Source organism: Sciurus carolinensis, chromosome 3, assembly GCF_902686445.1.
Source record: "Sciurus carolinensis chromosome 3, mSciCar1.2, whole genome shotgun sequence".
Taxonomy (NCBI): Eukaryota; Metazoa; Chordata; class Mammalia; order Rodentia; family Sciuridae; genus Sciurus; species Sciurus carolinensis.
Window position 1 is genome coordinate 26511383 of NC_062215.1, and position 20617 is coordinate 26531999.

At 50.5% G+C, this 20617-nt stretch overlaps 1 long non-coding RNA gene across 1 annotated transcript in view; it reads right to left on the bottom strand.

Moving 5' to 3' along the window:
- Positions 1-6652: 6652 nt before the first annotated feature.
- The window catches only part of LOC124981363 (uncharacterized), a 35866-nt gene continuing 21901 nt past the window's right edge, over positions 6653-20617 (bottom strand). Inside the window, exons 2-3 of the long non-coding RNA XR_007107959.1 lie at positions 12937-13042; positions 6653-6670 (exon numbers count right to left, since the gene is read on the bottom strand). This is a non-coding gene — a long non-coding RNA (uncharacterized LOC124981363). The remainder of the gene's footprint in view (positions 6671-12936; positions 13043-20617) is intronic.

Sequence of the window (20617 nt, forward strand, 5' to 3'; positions counted from 1 at the left end):
GTGAGAACCGGTTTAGGTCTAGCTAGCCTGAAGAAGTGGGCTCGGGGTTTCAGAGGTTTCAGTCCGTGATTGGCTGGCGGAGCCCTCATGGCAGAAGGCCAAAGCGAAGCTGCTCGGCTCACATGGGCTGGACAGAGAGAGGACAGAGGACAGAGAAGAGAGAGGAAAGAATGGGGAGCTAGGAAAGCGACCAGAGGCAAGACACAGTTCCCCACGTGTACTGGTAGTGACCACTTCCTCCGACCACGCCCCATCTGCCTGCAGTTTCGCCACCTTCCAGTGGTCCGTTGGATTTCTGAATCCAGGTTGGATGCAGGGGTATAGGCCTGTCATCCCGGTGACTGGGGGCCCTGACTTGATGACTTGGGGATCACAAGTTCAAGGCCAGCCTGGGCAACTTAGCCAGATCCTTTCTCAAAAAATAAAAAGGGGCTTGGAGTGGGCTGGGAGTGTGGCTCAGTGGTAGAGTGCGTGCCTTGCACGCCTGTTGCACTGGGTTCAATCCTCAGCAACACATAAAAATTAAGTAAATCAAAAAGGTATTGTGTCCATCTACAACTGAAAACAATGTTTAAAAAAAGGGGGGGGGGGCTGGGGTGGGTGTGGCTCAGTGATAAAGTACCCCTGGGTTCAATCCCCAGTACCATGTCCCCCAAAAATTATTCATCCAACAAATATTCATAAAAAATTATGAATCCAACAAATGGATTCATCTTCCAATGAGATTAGAGCCCTGAGGATCCGATCCTTTCCTAAAAGGCCCATCTCTGATCCTTGCTTCACTGGGGATGAGCATTCCACAAGTGAGTCTTTGAGGAATATTTCATATCCAACTCCACACGGAGCCTGTTGACCTCAGTGGGCTGAGGCCTGAGATAATGAGGTGTTTTGGGGCGCAACTTAAGAACAGACCAATCACCACTGAGAAGTCTAAATTTGAGAGTCTTTATTAAGCCGGCCGGCTGACTGTCTCACACAATGCCCCAAAAAATGGCTATTGGGAGAACAGCCCGACCACAGGGTTGTAGGGGTTCTTATACCAAAAATCACATCAATCATAAGTGTCTGTTGCTATGATTCGAAATTACAAACTAACATCATGAGATCATCGACAGAGGGGAAAGTGGGTCAAAACAACCCTTACCTAGGTACAAACTAAAGAATGGTTACTGACATCCACACAATCACCGTTCACATGGTACATTGGTTAAGAGCAATAGAGATCAAAAGAGAGCAATGTTTCTTTACATAGGAATTGTCATTCTGTATTGTTAAACATGTCACACTAAGTAACTGAGGATGGGTACAGAGGCAGGGTGTTCCCATGGGAGAAACTTATTTCCTATATAACATGGAGTCTCAGAGCAAAATGGAGTCTGTTTAGTCATTTCCCTTAGAGTCTGGCCTAGAACATTCTCATGGAGCCAGATCTGTCAGCCCATCACAGAGAGCCATGTCCATTGGTTCTGTCCTGGATTATCCCAGCCACTTTTCCCCCAAGGAGTACTACTCAGGACGGGTTCTTGGTGAGTGTTGTGGGAGCTTGGCCATGACCCCGAAAGGCAGGAGGCTCAAGGTGTGCAGAGGCTTCAAGATGGTTGGAGTGTGTGTGGGGGGGCAGAGCGTGGTGGTGAGGGCGGGGGTGGGGGAGAATGGAAGGGAGGTTGCTGAGGGAGGAGGGGGGTGCTCTTTAGGGCTGGGGGTTCCAGGGCTGCAGGAGAGCAGTGGTGAGGTGTAAAGGCCCTTAGCATCCTTGCCACTGCATTCAAAGCAGGAGATGGGGGGAGGGTGCAGGTTTCTGGAAGAACGTAGCTCAACAGTCTGCTGAATCTTTTGGCAGATTTGGAGGAATCTCAGATCCTAATGGTGATCCCCAGAGACAAGCACCCTCACGCCCTGTCCCTGAGTGTTACAGGTAGAACAATGTGCCACCCCACCAACAGGTCCCCATCCTCAGCCCTGGAATCCTAGGATATGTTCATATGTTAAGTGGCGAGATGGACTTTGCAGATGGGATTAAGTTAAGGATTTTGCGATGGGAGGATCAGCCTGGATTATCCAGGTGGGCTCCATGTAATCGAAAGGGTCTCAGAGGGAGGCGAAATATCAGAGAGGAGAAAAGATGTTTCACTGCTGGCTTTGAAGATGCAGGAGAGATCCGTAAGTCAAGAAACACAGGCGCCATTTCTGTAGAATCTGGAGAAGGCAAAGAAACTGATTCTCAAAGTGTTGTTGCTTTTTTTTTTTTTGGTACCAGGGATTAACTCAGGGATACTTAACCACTGACCCACATCCCCAGCCCTTTTTATTATTTTATTTTGAGACAGGGTCTATGCTAAATTGCTCAGGGCCTCGCTAAATTGCTCAAGGCCTTGCTAAATTGCTGAGGCTGGCCTTGAACTTGCTCTCCTCCTGCCTCGGCCTCCTGAGTTGCTGGGCTGACAGGTGTGCACCACGGTGCTCTGCTTCACCTTGTTACTTTCTGGTGGCTCCTGTAACAAATGACCTCAAACTTGGCGGTTTCAAACAACAGAAATTTATGCTTTCCCAGGTTTGGCGATCAGAAGTCTGAAATGAAGTCCTCAGCGGCACCACACCCCCTCTGGAGGCTCCCGGGGAGACTCTGATCTCTGCCTCCTCCAGCATCCAGTGGCTCTCCATATTCTCGGGTTGATGGCCACATTGTTCCAATATCTGATTCCGGGGTCAATTGCATGTCCATTTCTTTGTCTTCTCAATGTGTCTGTGTTTTTTTTTTGGGGGGGGGGGTACCAGGGTTGAACCCAGGGGTACTTAATTACTGAGCAGCATCCCCAGCACTTTTTGATTTTTTAATTTGAGACAGGGTCTTGCTAAATTGCAGAGGCTGGTCTTGAACTTGTGATTCGCCTACCTTAGCCCCTCAAGAATGTCTGACTTATAAGGACACATTTGACTGCATTCAGGGCCTACTCTCTAAGTGCTTAACATCATATACTGGTCTGCGCAAGTCTTTCTTTCTCTTCCTTCCTTCCTTCCTTCCTTCCTTCCTTCCTTCCTTCCTTCCTTCCTTCCTTTCTTTCTTTCTTTCTTTCTTAGAAAATACCATCCCGGGGTTCCAGGAATTAGGTTGCACACGTGTCTTTGGAGGGGCTGCGACTCAACCCACCACACTCCCCTGGAGCCTCTGCAAGGCACAGCCCCGCCTGTACCCTGATTGTGACCCTGGGAGGCTCGTTTTGGACTTCCAGCCTCCAGACTTACAACAGAATAAATATGTTTAAAACCACAAAACTTGCACTAACGTGTTACAGTATCAACAGGAAACTAATACATTGTACTTGTTACCCTGAAAAGACACTCTGTGAGCAAATGAAGCATGGCAGACACTAAAGGAAACTATGAAAGATTACACTGAATTGTGCCCTGCCGGTGCGCCTTTGTTCGTGCTTGCTCTCCCTGGGGACAGTTCAACAGGTGGCCCCATCTAGGAGCAATGACAGGAGGAAGGCTCAGACGGGCCCAGAGCTGTGGGCGGGTGGGCTGGCTTGTCACCCTTAGGCAGCCTCTTTCCCATCCCCACCCTCTTCCGGAAGGAGTTAAAGGTAGGGTCACTCTCCCCAGGGCCTCTGACCCTCTCTTCTCCTCCTTCATTTTCAAGTCCCTTCAGTTCACTGAAAGCCAGGCCACCAGGGGCAAGATCAAAATGGAGGGAGGGCAAAATGGGCGTGGAGGAGGGTGTGCCAGGGTCTGGGGTGAGGCCCAGGGCAGAGCCTTGCCAAGCAAGTACAAGGCCCTGGGTCCCGAGTCCAGTATACACTCCCCACCGCACCCCAAGAAGGCTGTTGCGAGGCCCTGGGCCTTGCATTTGGCACGGGGGAGACGGGTCCTGGGAGGCAGCTCTCTCTGCCGCAGACACATTTGACCTGGATCCCTGCTTCCGGCCTGGAGAACCCCGTCCTCTTGCTGAACTCCACCGTTTGCTTGGGGGCTGTGGGAGCCAGGCTCATTCCACCTTAGGGAGGGCCGGCCTGGCCAGGAGGCCCGAGTTCTGCGCCTGCCCGTAGTTCTGGATGTCCCTCAAGTTGTGAGCGAAGCCCTCTCTGCCCCCCATCCCTGGCCTGCCCCCTCCCATCTGCACCCCCTGTCTCAGCCCGCCAGCCCCCTTTGTAAGTTTCCCCTGGAGAGTCACAGCCTTCCCTGGAAGGTGTTTAAGGCTCAGTTCTCCAAGAAAACCAGACCAGACTGCAGGCCCGACAGAAGACTCGGAGGAGAGACCCTGAAAAATAGAATTTTTTTTTTCTGGTACCAAGTTGCTTTCCTACTGAACTAATCACCAATCTTTTTAATTTTTCTTTTAATATTGAGACAAAGTCTTCTAAATTGTCCAGACTGGTTTCAAACTTGAGATGTCTCCTGCCTCAGCCTCCTAAATGTGGGGATGACAAGTGTGCACCAAGACCAGCAGACCTTTATTTATTTATTTTTGTACTGGGGATTGAATTCAGGGGTGCTTAACCACTGAACCACAGCTCCAGACATTATTATTATTATTATTATTATTATTATTATTATTTTAATTTTGAGACAGATTCTCACAAAGTTGTTGAGGCTGGCTTTGAACTTGTGATCCTCCTGACTCAACCTCCCGAGTCACTGGGATGACAGGCGTGCATGACCACACCTGAACAGACCTTAAATTTTTGAGATGACTCCTCCTCCTAGACAGGAAAGGCCAGTGTGCCTGGGGCCTCAACCCATAGGCAAGTGCCGTTGGCAGTAGAAAAGAGGTCCCCGTCACAGATATGACACAGCATGCCCTAGAGTAAATCTCCTGTCCTGAAGTAAATTACTTGGCTGTCCAATTCAAAAACAGACTGCTTCCATTTGTTTAAAAATTGTTTTATAGTAGATTGGAGGCTGCCAGATGCTGAGCAGAGGAGGATGGGGAGTCACAGCTTAATGGAAACGGGGTTTCCTTTTGGGGTGGTGAATTTAGAACCACATAGAGATGGCCATTGCAAAAGGTTGTGACTAAATGCCAAGGAAATTTTCACTTTAAAATGGTTAATTTTAGAGCTGGGCACTATGGCTCAGTGGGCAAGCACCCCACTGATATCAAAAAAAGAGGGGGGTTAATTTTTGGAGTATGGACTGTGCCGCATGTACTGTTAAATGTCACATAGGTTTTTTGTTTTCCTTTTAGTACTGAAGATTAAACCCCTGGGTGCTCTATCACTGAACTACATTCAGTCTTAAAATTTTATTTTTGAGACAGAGTCTCACTAAGTTGCCCAGGTTGGTCTTCAACTTCTTGGGATCCTCCTGCCTCAGCCTCCTGAGTCACTGGGATTATAGGCACGTGCTACCACATCCCTTGTCAAGAGTTTTTTTGTTTTGTTTTGATTTTTGGTACAGGGGATTGAACCCAGGGATGCTTAACTCATAAGCTACATCCCCAGTCCTTTTTTATCCTTTTGATTTTGGGACAGTGTCTGGCTAAGTTGCCCAGACTGGCCTCAAACCTGCCTCGGCCTCCCAACTTGCTGGGATTATAGGCATGTGCCACCACGTCTGACTTTCATGGAGATTTTTTGATGGAGGAGGACACATGATACTGGTCCCTATAGGGTTTATGATCTAGTGGGAAATACAGACAGGGTAACGCAGGGGATCACCAAATGAGGGGATCACCAAACATATGTTAGATAAAATAGAAATGTATATGGGTGCTCCTAGGCAGACTGCGTAATGCCAATGGAGGACCACGGAAGACTTTCTGGAAACAGCCTCTGAACCAAGACCCAATAGATGAACAGGAATGAGCTGACAGGAGAGTAAGACAATCAAACACCAGGCTCGCTGGGGGGCAGGGGGGGTGGTTGGCAGGGACTGAAAGCTGTCCAGAATGGCTTGGAGTTGTGTTGCAGGGGTGAAGGTTGGAGAAGGAGGCTTAGGAATTAGCAGGAGCCAGCTCCAGGGGCCCTTGAAATTGTGCTAACGTCTGCAATGCTGGCCTCCTTTGGACAAGGGTGCCTCAATATTCCTTTGGAGAATGTATTCCTTTTTCATTCCCAAGTAAATGAGTCTTGAAAATTTATTCCCTTTATGTGAGTAAAATTCATTATGAATGGATAGATGGATGGGCAGGTAGGTAGACAGATGACAGATAGACAGATGGATAAAACGGAAGGCTAAACAACTCACCACTGCAGAGGTGAAAAGATGCGACTTGAACTTGAAATTCAGTCCTGTTTCGCATATCCTTCTGGGCTGCCTGAGTGTTTCTCCCCAACCAACAGCAAAGCTGTTTATTGAATAAGGAAAGTGGCATATCTCCCTTCCAAGATCAAGGACAGTGAGACTCGGGATTTGGAGTGGGGCTGTGCTGAAGAGCACTTGAGGACAAAGCCAAGAAGCACATCTCAGCAGAGTGGTACTGAAGAGGGAGACGTGACAGAGCAAGTGCATATGTGACGTTCAGAATGGACGTGCCAGCCTGGCCAGGGTCATGCCTTGCTGGCTGGAGGACGGGTTGGGTCTGCAGGGATGCCCAGGAGAGATGCTAGCTGGGTGTACTTAGGACATCCGACAAAAATGTTCTTATAGCCGATCAGTTCAATTTGGAGAGGGAAAGGAGATGGGTGTGTAAAAATGTAGGTTCGCGGGAAAACCGAGACCTGTTGTTCCCCTAAAAAAAAAAAAAAAGAAAAGTCATCTCCACCTTCTCACTGGAAAAAGGAGTTGGTTCTGGTACCGGTGGCCCAGGGCTTTGCCAGCTTCTCCAGGCAGAGGGCGGGGAAGCATTGGTGTCTCCTCTAGGCAGTGTTGGGCTGAGGGACAGAACCTGAGGGGAAGCCTGCAGGGGGAGCCCCTGAGAAAGTCTTGCCCTTCTAGGAAGAGCTGCCGGGAAAACACCCCACCTTCCTTCTCCATGGAAGGGATCTCTGTAGGAGGCTGGAACTGCTAAGCCACGTTGTAACCACGAGGAGAGGCAGGGCAACCTGACCAGCGGGTGTGACAGCTCTCAGAGAGCCCTGGTCACATCATCATGCTGGAGCAGATCCCTGGGACGAGGGAAGAGGGGAAGAGCCTGAGGGGCCCTGGGGTTGGTCTAGAGCTGGGGAGGCTCTGACTGCTGGAGTCAGGGATGGAGGAGCCTGGAGCAGCTGGGTCAAGTGCAGAACTGATCACAAAGAGGTACAACCATCACAACCCTCTAGGTCCAGAACATTCTTTTCACGGAGGTGGGGGGAAGGGGGCTGTTACACATTAACAATCATTTCCAATTCGTTCCTCTCTCCAGCCCCCAACGATCCTCATCTGGTTCCTGTCCGTGTGGATTTACCTGTTCCCACCGTGTCACATAAATGGAACCAAACAATACGTGGGCTTTTGGGACGGGCTTCTTTCACTTAGCATAATGTTTTCAGGGCCCATCCGTGTTCCAGCAAGTGTCAAGACCGCGTTCCTTTTTATGGCTCAACCGTATTCCACCGTGCGGATATGCCACATTTCCATCTTTGCTTTGGAAAGAACCGGAAGCCGTGAGTCTCCAGGGCAAGGCACGGGTTGGCCCGGCTGCTGCAAAAATACAACCCGGAGCAAGGCCGGGCGCTCAGGGGGAGGCGCTGCAGCCCGACACACGTTGACCTGGCCTGGGGTCTCACACAGCGACAGGCAGAGCCCGGGGGGCTGCGGGGAGAGATGCGGCACTGGGCACTGGGTCATTATGGGGGAGATTGCCCAGGGTCTGGGTCTTCTGCTCCACTCTGTGCCTTTTTCAAGCCCGGGGGGGGGAGACAGGAGGGCTCCTCGTCTGGCGCGGAGCCTGCGGGTTGGCTCCCGCTGTCCAGCAGGGGGCGCTGGGGCAAATCCGTGCCGGGAGGTTGTCGCCTGACTGGTTCCTGAATTTCCACCTTGTGGCTGTTTTCTTCCTCAGTTTACTTCGCAAATACGTATTTGAACGAGGAACACTTGTCTGGGGACTGTGGACCCTTTGCCAGTCGGGAATCCAGCCAGTGCTGAGGCATTTTAACCTTCTAGTTTCTTTTGTTTTGTTCTGTTTTGGTTTCTTAGCTACGCTCCCCAAAGCCCAGCAAGGTGGCGCATACCTGTAATCCCTGTGGCTCCCGAGGCTGAGGCAGGAGGATTACAAGTTCAAGGCCAGCCTCAGCAACTTAGAGAGACCCTGACTCAAACGAAAAATTTAAATGAAATAAGGCTGGGGATGTAGATTACTGTTTGAGCACCCCTGGTTTGAATCCCGTGTGTGTGTGTGTGTGTGTGTGTGTGTGTGTGTGTGTAGCGGGGGAGAAATCATGACTCAAGAGATGAAAATTAATCAACTTGTTTTGGAATACTATTAAGTTCTCAGAGAGAATTGCTTTCCTAATTGGTCCATTATGGAAATACATATGCAAATACAGAGATGAAGGAGGAGCTGCGTGGCTTCAGGGTTGGGCTCTGGATTGGCCCCCAGGAAGGCTCAGAGGGAGCCAGTCACTGGCTGGATGTCTCTGGGGAGGGAGTGTTGTCCTCGGAGGTCCTAGAGGTCTCAGGATCTGCACAGTGACCTTGAGGCAGTGGTTTGAAACCTGTCTGCCCACTGGGGCTTTTTAGATCTGCCACATCGGTGAGCCTGATGTAGCTGGCCGGGGGTGGGGCACTCCGATCAGGCACTTCCATCTCCAGGTGACTCTACTGCTGGAGCTGGAGCCTCTGCCGGCAGGTGAGGGGCAGATGGCGCAGGAAGAGGAGGGGGTCAGGGTGCAGCCCAAATGGCCCCGGGTGCCTGGGTGCCGGGAGGCTTTTGGAAAGGAGCTACCAGGAGGGTGGGTGGAAAACCAGGAGAGAGTGACTTCCCCGAAGCCCCGGGGAGAGCAGCTGGAGAGGACCAAGTGGTCGACGGGTCTCAGCTGCAGAGAGATGGAGAAACCCATGTGTCACTGGCTGGCAGCAGTCACCTGGCCTGGTGGCGGGCATTGGCGGCGGCAGGTTCGTTGGCAGAGGCGGATGTGGGAGGCGGGGTCAGAGTGTGGCTCAGGGCTTGGCGACGGCCTCTGCAGGTGAGGAGAGAGGCTGTGCTGTGGGTGGAGGGGACTGAGGGGTAGGCAGAGTGACTTCAGGATTCGTTTGGGGAAGACTTGAGAGCGTCCAGATGCTACTGGGAAAGGTCCAGTTGAGAGGAGGTGGCGAGTGTTGGGGAGAGGGAAGGCAGAAAGGAAGGAATAAAGTCCTAAGACTGCGGGGCGGGGAGGGGGGGTGGGTCTCGGCCTGTCCACAGCTGGAGCGCCTCCTCGTGGTAGCAGGTGGAAGGCGGAGAGATGAAGCAGGGTTCCCAGGGGGCTGGTTGGTTGGGTGGGTGCCAATCGGCCACCCGTGGTTTGCTGTCAGTGGAGCAAAGCGGGAGCAGCACATCCCAAGGCCAGGAGGTTGGAGGTGGCACAGACGCTCACAGGCCTGAGGGTGGCCAGGGCACTGGGGAGCAGAGGAGCAGCGAGTCCTGAGGGGACTCTGGACCTTCAAGGGCACAAGGCCTGGGTGCACGTCCTCCCTCCACTCCCTCTCTTCCTTTCTCTTTCTTCTTCCATGTGGCAGCCAAACAAGGAAGCCACTGTCCCACAGTTGGATCAGCTGACGAGGGCCCAGTCACCCTCTCCTGGTCGGTCTTCTCCAGTGGTGGCCGGGTGTCAGGTCAGTTGGCCAGTGTCCGTCCCGGGGCTCAGACCCTGGGGCAGAGCTGGGAGGTTGAAGCCCGGCCTGAGCCTCGTGGCCTGAGCTCCCTGCCTGGCAGTGGGTCTTTGCGTTGGGAATGGAGGAGGGGCCTCGACGCCAGGTGCCTGCAGAGTAAGGAATGTAGCACTGTGTGCTCCCCCTATGTCCTGACTACTAATTAATTTATTTATTTAGGTACAGGAAATTGAACCCAGGGGAACTCTACCACTGAGTTCCATCCCCAGACTTTCTACTTTTTATTTTGAGACAGTCCTGCTGAGTCGCCAAGCCCAGCTTCAGACTTGCGATCCTCCTGCCTCAGCCTCCTGAGTCACTGGGATTACAGACGTGGGCCACCACTCCCCAGTGGCGTGTGCCCTCCCCCCTTGGGATGCCCCTGAGAGGGGATTAGTCACAGGACTTCAGCCCTGAGTCCTCATCCTGACACCCTAATGCCTTCTACCGCAGTGGGAGTGGGAGTCTCTGCTGCCCTGATTCTCTTGTACCTGAGGCCACACTGGTCTGGTCAGCAATTTCAAAGAAAAGAGGCCTCTTGAGTCCTCAGGGAGCACCTCCCCTGCTGTCCCCTCACCACAGGCTTGGGGTCAGAGAAGCACCTGTCCTGGGCCCCTCGGTGAGAGGAAGTCCTGGTCCCTCAAGACATGCGGGCCTGGCCCACTGTCTGCCCATCCCCTGTGTCCAGCTGGGTCTGCAAACACTCTACCATGAAATGGGCAGTAGCTTCTGCACTCGAGTGGTTCCTGCTTACAGGTGCCCCGGTACCCGCGCAGTCACTGGCTCTTAGGTTCAGTTTGCTTGTCTCAAGTTAGAGCAGGGTGCCTCCTGGGTCTGTCTCCTCACCTGCCGACACAGGGCGCGTTTTCCCCTCTTCGAATCTCCGCTTCCCAACACCCACGCAGACCAGAGATCCCGGTGCCAAGGAAAAAGTTCCACAGTGGAAGGTAGACCAGGGCCTCCTTCATGGTGGTGGTGCAGGCCTGGGGCAGAGGCTCAGGACTCGCTGCTCCTCTGCTCCCCTGCGCTCTGGCTACCCTCAGGCCTGTGAGCATCTGTGCCACCTCCAACTTCCCGGCCTTGGGATGTGCTGCTCCCGCTTTGCTCCACTGCCACGGGCTCTCCATGTCTCCGTGTCAGGGTCGCTTCCTCCAGAAGCCCTCCCCTGACCTCTGCTCTAAATTGGAAACAGCGCTCCTACCTGCCAGCCCTCTTCCCTGGTGTCTGAGCTGGCCAGGCATTCGGAGTCAAGGCCAGCTCACCTCCTGCCCTTCGCAGTAGAGAGGAGATCCAGGGTGGGGAGGATGGCTTGAACCCGCGGGGGGTGGGGGGGTGGCGCTAACCACTGAGCCACCTCCCCAGTACTTTTGTTCTTGAGTTTGAGACAGGATCTTACTAAGTTGCTGAGACTGGCTTTGAACTTGCAATCCTCCTGCCTCAGCCCCGGGAGCCGCTGGGATTACAGGTGTGCCCACAGTGCCCAGGAAGTACCCTCCTTTTAAACATCCCTCATAACCTGTCGTCCACATCTCACATCTGTGCCCCACACTAAAACTTCAGACGCATGGAGACGGCGGCCTGACCGCTGGATGTGGCACCCTCTCCCTGCATCCAGGGGAGGGCATGTGTGCTTCGAGAGAGCTTGCTGGGTACACGCGTGAGCAGACAGTCCTTTTCCGACTTGGGTGTGTCGTGCTGGAGGCTCCCGAGGGTCTTTTCCTCCAGCCACACCGCAAGCCCTCCAAGGAGCATCGCCGAGGCACAGATTCCGGGGACAGCCCCGAGTGTCCTCTCTTGTACCCAAAGGGAATTCCGGCATGTTCCCGTCTCTGCCTCCTGACAGCATGAGCCCTGAGCCTGGGCGGTGCACCTGGCCTCCCCCACAGTTCCCTCACGCCTATTCCAACAGCCGATTCCAAAAAACTATCCCCAGGGTTAGCGACATAGAACATTTTTTACTTGTTCCTGGTCCTGTGAGTCAGGAGTTTGGACAGAGTTCAGCTGGGCTGTTTTCCTGCTCTTTGTGACATTTTCTGGGACAGCCGTTCAGCGACATTCGGCTGGTGGTTGCGCTCAGTGGGAAGGTCCAGGGAAAAGCAGTCAGTTCCTCTGGCCCCTGGCGCTCCTCCGTGGAGCCTCTGTGTTCTTCCCCAGGTGGCTTCTGGGGACTTCCTATGGCGGGCAGGCTTGGAACGGTCAGGCTTCTTTCCTTTCATGGTGCTGGCTTCCAAGAGGAGCAAACTGGGAAGCTGTGATCTTTGAGGCCGACTTGGAAGCTGTACTTCTGTCACATTCTATTGGTCAAAGCCAATTATCTGACCAGCCTGATCCAGGTTTGGGGGAACACAGCCCACTTCTCTACTGCAGGAACGTCAAAGGAAACGCCACCCTGAGGCCAAAGGGGGCAGTGCTGAGCCAGAGAAGGGAACCTCAGGCATCCCTTGGAGGCGCTCTCCAGGGGCCTGTAGTCAGTTGCCCACGTTGGAGCTAGAAATTCTAAGCTGAGAGCAAGCTTGTGGCTGGAGAGATGCCTGGGTGAGGCAATGGCTGTGGCTGCTTAGCCTCAGCTCAGACATCCTGTAACCCTGGACATGGGGTCTGCATGGAGAGTGAAGGGTTTGGAGTCATCAGCAAATACCAGCATGGGAGTTTGGATCAGGAGGTCTTGAAGCCCTTGAACCCCTGCTAAAGTCTTCCCCCTACTAATACTGCTTCTGTCCACAGTCCGTGGTCTAGAACTAGTTATGTGATTTTAACCTAAGTGCAAGAAAGGTTGGGACATGTAAGGGGCACATGAGATATTTGGTGTGCCCTGGTGACATATTCTTTTCTGCCTTTGAATGTTGTCATGGGAGCCCTTGGGGTAATGGCAGCCATTTTGTGACCACGAGGAAAAGTCAAGAGAACCACAGAAGTGCTGAACTGAAGCCCTAGTATTGTTAAGTAGCAGAACCAGCCCTGATACTGACTGTTCTTGGACCCCTTGATATACGATATGTGTTTGCTTAGTTGTTCCATGACTACTTTTGCAGCCAAAAGAACTTCAGCTGACACAGTGGTTAGTGCTAGGAAGAAAAGAGAGCATGTGAAGTGCAACCTGACTTGGGAAAGGGCGGGAATAGTTGTGTGTTTCCAGTTGTGAAGACACTGTACCAGGAAAGGAAGGAAATCCATGAGACCAGCGTGGGAAGAGCTCCTTGTACAGAACCTGAGGTAAAAACGTACCTGCCGTTCCAGCGTGGTGGGACACACCTGGAATCCTGGCTACTCAGGAAGCGAGGCAGGAGGACGGCAAGTTCAGGCCAACCTGGGCAGCTTAGCCAGACCCTGTCTCAAAATGAAAAATAAAAAGGACTGGGGCCCTAGTTCAGCAATAGCGCACCCTTAGGTTCAGTCCCCAGCACTGCAATGAACAACAAACAAACAAAATTTTAAAATTCCACAAAACCACACAAACGCACCCATCTTGTTTGAAAGGCAAAGACAATGAAAGCTGGGAGGCGGGCAGGATGCAGACAGAGGTGGGCAGGGTCAGAAGGGCCTTGTACGTGAGGTTAAGCTCGACTTGGGAGGGAATTGAATCCGAGGGAGCTTAACCACTGAGCCACCTCCCCAGCCCTTTTTATTTTGAGACAGGCTCTCTCTAAGTTGCTTAGGGCCTCGCTAAGTTGTTGAGGTTGGCCTCGAACTTGTAGTCCTCCTGCCTCAGCCTCCCAAGTCACTGGGGTTACAGGCATGTGCACCTGTACCCAACAAGAGCTTGACATTTTATAAAGGGGATTTATTGATGTATCACTGACAAATGATATACCACACATTTAAAGTGCACAATTGTGTGTCTCTTCTTTTACTCAGCCTCGTTAAGAGTTGTCTGATTGTTGTGCGTCTCAGTAGTTCATTCCTTTTTATTGCTGAGTTGAATTATAGTGACTGGACATACTGCAATTTGTCCAAACAGTCACCTGTTGAGGGACTTTGAAGTTGTTCTAGTTTCTGGCCATTACAAATATAGCTGCTATGAACCTGGCTCAGGGATATACTCCTTTAAAATCGCAGTTATTCTGGAGGCTGAAGCAGGAGGATTGCAAGATCAAGGCCAGCCTGGGTAACTTAGCACAACCCTGTCTCAAAATTTCAGAAATAAAAAGGTCTGGGGACACAGCTTAGTAGTGGAGCACCCCTGGGTCCAATCCCCAGTGCCGAAGTAAATAAATAAATAAAAATAATGTTGCTATGAAAGTTCACGTTCCAGTCTTGTATAGATATGTCCCTCCATTTCTCTTGGGTAAATGCCCAGGCGTGGAATGACAGATACATGAATAACCCATATAGTTTGGATCTAGAATGTTCCCCAAAGACCCATGTGTTAAAATCTTGCTCCCCAGCTGATGGAGCTTTTGGGAGATGGTGAAGCCTTTAGTAGGTGGGGCTTAATGGAAGGAAGTTGAGTCGTTGGGGCTGTGGCCTTGCAGGAGACTTTGGGACCCAGGCTCTTCTTCTTTGCTTCCTGGCTGCCACGAGGGGAACACCTTTGCTCCTCAATGCTTTCTGGGTCATGCTGGGCTGCTTAGCCACAGGCCCAAAAGTGATGAAGCCAATTGGCCATGAACTGAAACCTCTGAAACTCTGAGTCAAAATAAACCTTTTCTCAGTATTCATTGTTTATCTCAGGTATTTTGTTACAGTAACAGAAAACTGACTAACACATAACTTTTAAGAAGCAAACTGTATTACAAAGTTATTACACCATGTTACAATGGTAACAGAATATACTCATTTCCTCATGAGCTGTGTTTGAGAGTTCTATTTCCTCCTTATCTTTCCAATGTGTGGCTAGGCTTTTTAGTTTTATCTATTATAGTTAGTGGTAAGGAAATCTTGTAGTTTCAAATTGCATTTCCCTAATGATGAATGATCTTGAGCATTTTTTCATGTAATTATTTACCATTCATACATCCTTTTTTGCTGAAGTGTCTGTTCAAATCTTTTGCTCATTTTTCTTTGGGCTGTTTATTTTCTTAACAAATTTTGAGAGTTTTAAAAAAATATTCTGGTACAAGGCCTTTATTAGATATGTGATTTACAAATATAATTGGCCCTCCACCTCTGTGGGTTCTTCATCCACAGATTCAACCGCCAACCTAAAAAAGAAATTTTGTGCCTGCCCTGGACCAATGTACATATTTTTCTTCCTATTATTCCCTAAACAATACAGTATAACAACTATTTACATAAACCCTAAATTTGCATTAGATATGATAAGTATTCTAGAGATAATCTAAAGTATATGGGAGGATATGTATATGCAAATACTATGGAACTTTAAATATGGGACTTGAACATCCATGGATTTTGGTATCTACAGAGAATCCTGGAACCGATCTCCAGAGGATACCAAAGCATGATGGAATTTCATTCCGACTTATAACCCCCGCACCACACACTGTTCTCTTAATATTTTTTTCATTCATGAATCATATTTTGGATATCATACCTAAAAGCTTATTGTCTAACTCAGGGTCATTTAAATTTTCTCTTATTAGTTTCCAGAAATTTAATAGTTTTATGTTTTACATTAAGCTCTTTGACACATTTTTAATTTTTGAACAAGTGGAGTCTGTTATATCCAGACTCCCCGGCCCCCGCCCCCACCGTCTCTCTCTCTCCATTTTGCATGTGAAGATCTACTTGGTTCATTGCCATCTATTGAGAAGACTGTTCATTCTTGAGTTGCTTTTGGTCCTTTGGCAAAGATTAGCGGATTGCATTTGGTTGAGTCTATTTGGGGCCTTCTAATCTGTTTCATCGACCTACATCTTTATTCTTTTGCCAGTACCATGTTGTCTTGATCACTGAAACTGCATAGGAAGTCCTGAGGTTTAGTAACTTCAGTCCTCCAATTTTATTCTTTTGTATTAGTTTTTTTTGTTTGTTTGTTTGTTTTGTTTTGTCTTTCCATATAAACTTTAGAACCCTTTAGAATCACAAAATAGTTTGCTAAGATTCTGTTAGGGATTTTGTTGAATCTTTATAGTAAGTTGCAAAGAATTGACATCATACCAACCCTGTCACCCAATTTATGAACATAGAACATCTCTTCATATTTTAGATTTTAAAAAAATTATTTTCATCAGAGTTCTGTAGTTTTTTTGTATATAGATCCTGGACATATTTTTATAAGGTTTATACCTAATGCTTTAATACATTTTTTGTTGCTATAATAAAACACCTGAAGCTGGTTACCTTATAAAGAAAAAGAGCCAGGTGTGGTGGCTCGCTTCTGTAATCCTAGCAACTTGGGAGGCTGAGACCAGAGGATTGCAGGTTTAAGGTCAATCTCAGCAACTTAGCAGGGCCCTCAGAAACTTAGCAAGATCTTGCCTCAAAAAAGAAAAACAAAACCAAAAAACGGGCTGGGGATGTAGCTCAGTGGTAGAACACCTGGGTTTAATCTCCAATATCAAAATAAATAAATTCTTAAAATGAAGAAAAAAAGAACCTCTTGTAGTTTTGGAGGCTGAAAGTCTAGGATTGGGCAGCCCCACCTGTTTGGCCCCTGGTGAGAGCCCCCTTGGTGACGTCACACCTTGCTGATGCTATCACCTCGGGAACCTGTGTGAGAGGAAGGAACACGGCCAGACAGGAAGCCGAGGGGGATTCAGGGGCCAGGCCTGCTCTTTCATAACAAGGCCCTCTGGGAGAACTGGCTTTCTCCATGAGACTGACACTAGTCCCTTCCAAGTGTGGCAACCCCAGTGACCAACCGCCTGTCCACCAGGCCTGCCTGCTGAAGATTCACCCACCTCCCAGCACTGCCACCCTGGGACCATGCTGCCCACAGAAACCCTTGGGAGACAAAACCAAACATCTAAATACTTCATTTTATAAAGATTAACGTAACTGGTTTTGTCTGATTCATTTCAAATTCCAATCGCTCATATATCAATCTTGAGCCTTCTGATAAAGGCAACAGAAGTCCCAAAGCCCTGGGTGTTCCTGACCTTCCCAAGCGAGCTTGGACTTTTGGAGTGCTTAAGACAGCGTGACATATAGAAGGGTAACCACTACTTTGTAAAACTTTTATTTCAGTTATTCATGTGACTATGTACACAGAATCACAGGGGAAAAATACTTTTCTTTCCTTTTTTTTTTTGGTGCCAGCGACTGAACTCAGGGGTGCTTAACACTGAGCCACCTCCCCAGACCTTTTTTATTTTTTATTTTTTTGAGACGGGGTCTCTCTGAGTTGCTTCGGGCCTCACTAAGTTGCTGAGACCAACCTTGAACTTGAGATCCTCCTGCTTTAGCCTCCCGAGTTGCTGGGATTGCAGGCCTATGCTGCTGCCCTTGGGTGAGAAATACATTTCTTTTCAATGTGCTACAGTCGGAACCTCTGAAAGCATCTGCTACCGAGGAGGTCTCTGTCCCAAGGGTCAGCTCAGTTCAGCTTGTCCCATGTGTATCTCCTTAAAGTTGTCCCAGGCCACCAGCAACCCTTGTCCTGTGGAGTAGAGCACAGCTCCCGTTTGCTGGGTTCTGTTCTCCGCTGCTCTGGTCACCCAAGTCTTACTGGGTATCTCTGTTTAGAAACCATCTTGACCATCAGTTTCTGTTAAAAACAACAATCAAAGCTTTAAAAAAAAAAAAAAAAAAAAAAAAGAACCCAACTTTTCTTCCACCACGTTGATTCCACATTCCCTGCACAAAATGCTTTGTGAAGGCCCAGAAACTGTCCCTGCTAGGTAGGAGTGGCCGCAGCCCCAGGCTTAGGCAGAAGCTGGAACAGAACCTGACAGTGATGAATCGGTTCCAGAGCTCCAGGAACAAGATTCCACACTGGCCACCACACCAGAGGCCCAGCTGGCGATGGCAGCTGCCATCCCTGAGGAATCAGTCAGTAAAAGACAACAGAGTCAGAGAGAAAAGTAGGCACCGAAGCCTGGGTCCAAATCGGGTCTTCCATAGGCCACAGGAGTCGCTAGAGACACGACCCTGGAATCTAAGAACTTCCTCTTTCTTCTCACCCCAGCAGATGTCTGCAAGAGCCCTGCTTCAGATACTGACCCCAGCCAGCAGTTTGCAGCTGCTGAGCCGTCCAGGTTCAAGGTGAAGCTGTCTCAGACGCCCAGGGCAATGCGCAGACCCCAAGTGTGCAGGAGGAGAGTGAAGAGGGAGAGGTGGAGGAGGCAGGTGTGGGAGGTAAGGACAGAGACCTGGCCATGTCCTGAGCCATTTGTGAAGAGCAGCAGTAATGATGGAAGCGCGGGTGTGCAAAGAACAACCAAGGTCATCCCATGCAAGCGTGTGTGTGTGTGTGTGTGTGTGTGTGTGTGTGTGTGCGCGTGTGTGCATTTCAAAAGAGCATTTGGAGCTTGGCTTGAAATTTATGCTGTTTCTATTACTAATAAAAAGTTATGACTTTTTGTTGGATTACCAAAGAAAGCGCTGGGGCTATAAACTTGTCAGAGAAGAGAACCCGCTGCCGTGAGCGACTCCTGAGTGGGCTGGGGAGGAGTCGAGAGGGCACAAACCCAGCCCGCTGGCTACTTAACCACGACCGGGAAGGGCCACTGAAGAACTCTGGGCAGGTGCGTTCCTTTTCAGGGTGGCTGTTGTAACAAAAGAACACAAACTTGGTGGCTTAAAACAACATACACGTACTATCCCACAGTTCTGGAGGCCAGAGATCCAAAATGAACATGTTGGCAGGTCCTTGCTCCCTCTGAAGCTCCAGGGGACAATCTCTCTGCAGCGTCCAGCATTTGGCTCAGGCATTCCTGGGCGTGTGACTACATCACCCCAAGCTCTGCTTCTGTCCTCTGGTGGCCTCTCGTTCTTTCCTCTGTTTTCCTCTGGTGAGAGTGCTTGTCACTGGATTTAGGGCCCTTCTGGATCATCCAGAATGATCTCAGCTCAAGACCCTTAACCGAATGACATCTGCACCGATCCTTTTCCCAAATAAGGTCACACAGGTTCTGGGGCTAGACATGGACCAGTCTTTTGAGGGTCTACCATTCAATTCACTCTGCTGAACACTGAACTTTGAACTGCTGAACTGTTGGATTTTTGGTTTTATTTTTTGTTTTGTTTTTAATATTTTTTTTAATTGTAAATAGGCACAATATCTTTTTATGTGTTTATTTTTACTTGGTGCCGAGGATTGAACCTGGTGCCTCACACGTGCGAGCCAAGTGCCCTACCACGGCCCCAGTCCTGACCGCACCTTTTATACAACCCAGTGTGGTGTTTTGTTTTATCGTGTAAACACTGTACCAGGAAGCCTCCACACGGGAAGTGGCTTTGGACTTCCAGATGTGGCTTCTGAGATGGGTCAAGAAGCCATGGGGCAGGAGAAGCTGGAAGTGTCCAGGAGAGGAGAGAGTCCTCTGCGTGTGAGAGGCTAGAGAGGAAAGTGTGGAGCTTTTAAAGACCGGCAGGAGCGGCAGGGTGGGGGGCGGCGAATGATAAGACTGGAGACGGAACCTGAGGCGGAAGTTCACAGTGGTCCAGGTCCAGCCCTTGGGCTGTGATTAAGCCAGAAGTCTTGCAGTAAAGGTCAGTCATGAAAAGGCCTGTTTCTCATCCCTGCCCTGACCCCCAGACACCACACACACACACACACACACACCACACACACACACCACACACACACACACACACACACACACACCACACACACACACACACACACACACACACACACACCACACACATGCTACATTGGGATTTTGGGATGAATATCAGGGGGTGCATTTGGGTCTAGAGAATGTGAACCCCTTTGCTTGGCAATGTGGAGCAGCAGGGAGACCCAAGTCTGAGGTTCATTTTTTTTCCTAATCCAAAGGAAGAAGGAAGCAAGAAGGGAGAGCAGAGCTAAAGGGCGGTAACTTTCAGGACAGGGAGACCTGTGAGAGTGGGAGGCCATATCTCTCCTTGCGTTCCTGACAGATCCCCCAGACCTGGGCAAAGTGGGAATCGGCCCTGGCCGTCCCCCGCAGAGCGGGTGGTGGAGCCGGCCCCAGTACTGCAGCCCCAGGCCTCTGGCTCCTACTCTCCCGTGTTTGTCTTGGCTGAGGTCTGTGCGGGGCCTTTGGAAGCTGATTTCATCAAGGCAAAGCTGGAAGAATCAGGGCATGAGATCACAGAGGAGGGAGCTGACGGGGCCTCAGACGGGGAAAGAGATGGTCCCACCGTGAGTTGGTGGCAAAATGAGATGAGAACCTAGTGCTCCTGACTCTGTGCACGGTGCTCAGTCCAAGCCCCATGGAGGGGTGAGATGTGGGCCCAGAGGATATGCAAGTGCTCGAAGGTGCTGGTGCTGTGGTGCTGGAGTGTGCCTCCACTTGTTACGCACCGTGCACAGATGTCCTCAGACACCGGGGCCCCAGCCACACAGCAGGTGCCCCGGCCCAGTCAGGGGTCTCTAAGGAGGTCCAGCTGCCCCAGGGCTCTGGATGCTGCTGCATCCCTGCCAGCCCCGTAATTCCCAAATCTTGATTCAGTGCCCCCGCTCACCCCCAGCTCGGTGCAGACCCTCCCACGTCCTGTTCCGCACAGATGCTGACGGGTCACGTGCCCCACAGCTGAAGGCCTCCCCGTCCGCCTCCACCATCTGCTGAGGCCCCATAATTATTCCAAGGCCCTGTGCAGCCTCACTTGGAGGGGAGAGTTCATGCAGCCCTGTAATGTAACCCAGGCCCGAGGCTGTTCGGGCAGGGGGTCCCCAGCTGGGTAATGAGCCTGGCGCTTTATTGAATTCCCTGGCGTGGGACTCACTAATCACTGCCTCTAGCTGAGGCGACCTGGACTACCCCTCTGCTGAGCAATTTGTCCAGGATGTCCTTCTTCCCTGAACCCCAATTTCTGCTCCCCAAATTCTTCCCCCTCCCCACATATACACACGTGG